The sequence below is a fragment of the Macaca thibetana genome, chromosome 15 (genome assembly GCF_024542745.1).
Source record: "Macaca thibetana thibetana isolate TM-01 chromosome 15, ASM2454274v1, whole genome shotgun sequence".
NCBI lineage: Eukaryota > Metazoa > Chordata > Mammalia > Primates > Cercopithecidae > Macaca > Macaca thibetana.
Window position 1 is genome coordinate 38,915,079 of NC_065592.1, and position 6,245 is coordinate 38,921,323.

The window sequence follows — 6,245 nt, forward strand, 5'->3', positions numbered from 1 at the left end:
CTTTCTTCACAGAATTGGAAAAAACTGCTTTAAAGTTCATATGGAACCAAAAAAGAGCCCGCATCTCTAAGACAATCCTAAGTCAAAAGAACAAAGCTGGAGGCATCACGCTACCTGACTTCAAACTATACTGCAAGGCTACAGTAACCAAAACAGCATGGTCCTGGTACCAAAACAGAGATATAGACCAATGGAACAGAAAAGAGTCCTCAGAAACAATATCACACATCTACAGCCATCTGATCTTTGATAAACCTGAGAGAAACAAGAAATGGGGAAAGGATTCCCTATTTAATAAATGGTGCTGGGATAATTGGCTAGCCATAAGTAGAAAGCTGAAACTGGATCCTTTCCTTACTCCTTATACAAAAATTAAGTCAAGATGGATTAGAGACTTAAATGTTAGACCTAGTACCATAAAAACCCTACAAGAAAACCTAGGTAATACCATTCAGGACATAGGCATGGGCAAGGACTTCATGTCTAAAACACCAAAAGCAACGGCAACAAAAGCCAAAATTGACAAATGGGATCTAATTAAACTAAAGAGCTTCTGCACAGCAAAAGAAACTACCATCAGAGTGAACAGGCAACCCACAGAATGGGAGAACATTTTTGCAATCTACTCATCTGACAAAGGGCTAATATCCAGAATCTACAAAGAACTGAAACAAATTTACAAGAAAAAAACAAACACCACCATCAAAAAGTGGGCAAAGGATATGAATAGACATTTCTCAAAAGAGGACATTCATACAGCCAACAGACACATGAAAAAATGCTCATCATCACTGGCCATCAGAGAAATGCAAATCAAAACCACAATGAGATACCATCGCACACCAGTTAGAATGGCAATCATTAAAAAGTCAGGAAACAACAGGTGCTGGAGAGGATGTGGAGAAATAGGAACACTTTTACACTGTTGGTGGGATTGTAAACTAGTTCAACCATTATGGAAAACAGTATGGCGATTCCTCAAGGATCTAGAACTAGAAGTACCATATGACCCAGCCATCCCATTACTGGGTATATACCCAAAGGATTATAAATCATGCTGCTATAAAGACACATGCACACGTATGTTTATTGTGGCACTATTCACAATAGCAAAGACTTGGAATCAACCCAAATGTCCATCAGTGACAGACTGGATTAAGAAAATGTGGCACATATACACCATGGAATACTATGCAGCCATAAAAAAGGATGAGTTTGTGTCCTTTGTAGGGACATGGATGCAGCTGGAAACCATCATTCTTAGCAAACTATCGCAAGAACAGAAAACCAAACACCGCATGTTCTCACTCATAGGTGGGAACTGAACAATGAGATCACCTGGACTCTGGAAGGGGAACATCACACACCAGGGCCTATCACGGGGAGGGGGCAGGGGGGAGGGATTGCATTGGGAGTTATACCTGATGTAAATGACGAGTTGATGGGTGCTGACGAGTTGATGGGTGCAGCACACCAACATAGCACAAGTATACATATGTAACAAACCTGCACGTTATGCACATGTACCCTAGAACTTAAAGTATAATAATTTAAAAAAAAATGTACTTTCCTATCTCAATGTCAGTTCATACTCATCTACAGAAATGTCTGGTTGTTTAGAGTGTTATTTTGAAATACTTAATTCTATTTAGTATGAAACAGAAATAAAACGTTTTCAGTATCCTGCACTGAATAACTTGTTCTTTGTCATTTATAATATTTATTATATAATACATTTTTATATATAGTAAGATTTCTTTTAGGTCTAACTCTACTGCTCCTTTGATGAACCAGGCTTTTCTTACTCAAACCCTACACTATTGTAATCTCTGTGATTTTATAATACACTTTACTAATGGTCAGAGAAAGTTCTTCCCCTATTACATATATTTTTTATCTAGATTTTTAAATTTTTTTTTAAGTTATACAAGTGCTTCTACTTGAAATGCTATAAAACTACAAATTAGGGAAGAAATAATACCTTTAAGATATTTTCTTTGTCTTCCCATACTGGAGCTAGTATAATTCTCCACAAATACAAGTATGACTTTAATATCATCAGGTAAATATTTGTAATTTTCTTTATGTAAACTTTTCTTGAAAAAATATTACTAAATATTTTCTGATTTTTGTCACTATTGATAATGGGAAATATTACCCCCATTCATCTCCTAATTGCTTACTTGTAGTATATAAGAAAGTCATTGATTAAAAAAATACTCATCCTATGTCTGATCCCTCTGCTGCATTATATTTCTTAATTCTAATAATTGGCTTATCTTCTTCCTGTATATGTATACATACAGATAATATGTAGACATATTATCTACAAGTAATAATAATTTTGTCTCCTCAAGTATTATACATTTTATATCCATTTATTCTTTTACTGAATTGCTATAAATTCAAGAGCTATGGTAAATGGCCACCATGAAAAAACAGTAATAAGTAGCTTTGCTTTCCTATCCTCCCAATTTTAGCTTAAATGATACCTCTTTAGTGAGAACTTCTTTGGCAAACACTTTACATAGCATCCTACAAACCTCCAATTACTTTTCTTTCATTATCCTGTTAATTTTCTTCATAATACTTCTTACATGAAAATTGTATTTATGCAAATAGAAATTATATAATTTCCTATTCCTTTATATGTTCTACTGTAGCGCTACACTGGAAGTAACATCAGAGCAGGGATAACGTCTGTTTTGCTCCCCTCTGGTATACCCAGCATGTTTCCTATTCCCTGTCATAGAATTGATTAATAAATAGTGTGTCTGTTTCTGATTTAAGTGGAAAGGTCTTTGGTGTTGCATATTTTAAAAAAGTAATTATTGGTTCCAAATAAATATTGATGTCAAGAAATACTTCTATTCCAGCTTTTAGGATTGTTTTATGAAGAATAAATGCTATGTGTTATCACACAGCATTGCATTTTCAGATTGCCCTAAAATGATAACATATTGTCTCAAATCTATTTATTCTCATTAAACCTATCCCAATTATTATATAAACATATTGTCTAATACTAAATCATCCTTGAAATTATCACATGAATCCTACTTGTCTGTGGGTGGACTTTGAATATACTATCGAGTTCAACTTTCTTGCTTTTTTTTTTTCTTTGAGACAGGGTTTCACTCTCTCACCCAGACTGGGGTGCAATGGCATGATCTCGGCTCACCATGACCTCTGCCTCTTGGGTTCAAGCCATTCTCCTACCTCAGCCTCCCGAGTAGCTGGAACTATAGGTGCGTGCCACTACCACCTGGCTAATTTTTGTGTTTTTAGTAGAGATGGGGTTTCACCAGGTTGGCCGGGATGGTCTTGAACTCCTGGCCTTAAATGATCCACCTGCCTCAGCCTCCCAAAGTGCTGGGTATTACAGGGGTGAGCCACCACACCCAGCCCTTTCTTCCATTTTATTAAGGATTTTTGCCTTTCTAGTCATAAGGAAAATTAATCTATGTTTTTTTCATTGCCGTCACAAACTGTCTCATGTTTTCATAGTGTTATTAAAGAATTAATAAATTGGATACTTTTTTATCTATTTCACAAATGAAACAGTTTATATATGATGGGAATTATTTGTGTTTCATAACTTAGAGAAAATTTACCAGCTAAACCGTCTGTAAGTACTTTTAAGAAGTAATTATTGTGTGACTGTTATAATTTCTTCCGTAAATAGAGACTATTTTTCAATTTCTATTTTTTTCCTGAAGCAATTAATGTATGGTCTCATTTCTTAATGTAAAATTAGTTTCTGTTCTCTGAAGAATATTCAGTAATATATATAGAAGTAAATGAATATCATCTATAGGCTCACCACCTAAAGTTAATTTCTGTTGATATCATATTTCCTTCTAGGCCTTTTCTTATTCATTTATTTGTAGCTATACACATATTTATATAAGAACTCGATATCATTTTGTACATAGATATAGCTATATATATATAGTGTCATGTTTTCAGTTAACGCTATATCATGTTCATTTTCTCACATTCGTGAATTTTCTCTGAGAATATGACTTTTTATGAATGTACAGTATCTAGTATTTAAAATAAGTTTCCAATATTTTACTGTAATAATGCTTTCATAAGATTCCTTGATATTTGCATGTATATCTATATCCTTAGCATCAATTCTTAGAAATAAAGTCATTTTATATTGAATACCAAAGTGTCTATGCAAATTTATCTTTTACCAAAGTGTTTGAAAGGGCATATTTCACTGAGCCATTTGAAACTTTATATATATATTTTAAACTATACCATTTTGAAAAGCAAACCATGCTTCATTGTTTGTTTGATATGTCTTTGATTAACTACTGCAAATTTTTCACATATTTATTTGTAATTTGTCTTTCTATCTTATGAAATTTATTCTCCTAATGTGACCAATTTGGTTTATAAATGCTGTATACATACTGGAGATATAAATCTTAACTTGACCTTCAGAAATTGTAAGCAAATTGCTCAACATTAGTCAATAATGAAGTAAAGCAAAGATTATAACCTATTTTATTTTTCTTGCTAATTAAATATTAATAATTTACACTGCAGTAAATTATTAATATTTCCTAGCCATGTGGTCTTCCGCAAAATACTTGACCTTCCTGGACCTTGTTGATTAATTATTATACATATTTTAATATATTTATGTATATTAACATTATACATGAATCATATTTATCAAATTTTTCAAATAAAATGTTGAATTTTGCTTTTTCTCCTCACACCAAAATGAAACAAATCCTGATTCTAAGGATATTTACTGATAATCCAGTGATGTCTGCAGATGGGTTTGAATAAGCTTTTTGAACTTTATATTATAGGTCTCCGAGAATAGGATACCTTCCTTCTAGCCACATCATCACTGAAGCTGAAGCACTTTTCTTTTTCCTGTTCAGCGTTGAACACTTTGAATATATTATGGCAATGATGATTTGTTTGTGCCATCGTGTGTGTGTGTATGTGTATTTATATGCCAATAAAACGTTTCCATTAACAAAACTCATTGAAAACAAATTCTATGTCTACTTGTGATTTATCTTTCCTGAGACCTCAAATATCTAGAAATATTATTTGCACTTATCCTTGTCATACTTCAATATTTTATTGTCAATGTTGAGTGTAGAAAGAGGTGGAAAAGGAGAGTAAATGGTAATTGTGAAGCTGATCACTGAATGAATTAGTAGATGCTAGAAGAAGGCTGTGCAAAAGAAGCTTGAAATAAGAAGTAGTGACATTTGAGTAAATAAGTCAATGGTGAGTCTGTCTCCTTTTTTTCTTTCCTATTCTTTAGCCTAAAAGATTTGACTTGCTGGCAGGTGTAATAGCTACTATGATTCTTGCCCTTCAATCTCAGAGTGGTGTGAAGCAGTGAGAGAACAACTGGAATTGCTGAGTCTTACAGAAGATTTGATCTAGCAAAATTAACAATAAGGAGGTTTATTCTTAAAGTTAGTGTCTCCAGGGATAGATGATCCATAAAATTTCTGCCTCTTTATCAAAAAGGGGCCAACAGGACTTGATGTAGGCCTGGCTATAACCATTCTCATTCTCTTACCAACCCGAAGAAACTAGACCCATTTTCAAACTGTTAAGCTTCAGAGAGTTGCTTTTAATTTTAGCTCCTCCCCAGGTCTCATGAAAATTGTCCCCTCTTCATGGAGATATAAGATTATCTGGGGTTGAAACTTAGCTTTAAATAAGTTGCTGGTCCTTCTCATCTTTGGTCATGATTTGAGAATTAAGGTCCTGACACAACATCTAATTCCCCATCCCAAGTCTATGACAAAGTCTAAAAAGTAATGTTGCTCCCATCTAGGGAAGTTATTTTTCTATTATGAATGCAAATAAATAAAAGAAGCAGGAGAAAGAAAGCACATCCATGAAAGAGAGAATTTTCAATTAGATCCAGTTCCTTTCAAAGACCAACTATACTTTTTTGCCCTTACATTCCATGAGAAAAAAAAAAACATGCATTATTTTAATAAATGCTCTTCAACATAAATTAGCTCTGAAAAGTTTCTGCTAGTTTCAATCAAAACAACTTAGGCTAAAACTAGCCAGAAAAATTTATTCCATATCTACCTACTAGACCCCAGCTATGATTCAAACATTCTCTTTTGCAAACATTAAATCTCTGAACATCCTGTTTGCCCCAAGAACACTTCATGCCCCCAAACTGCTTCTCTAACTTTCTTTCCTAAAACATATAAACAAGCAAAAATTCCTTTATACAC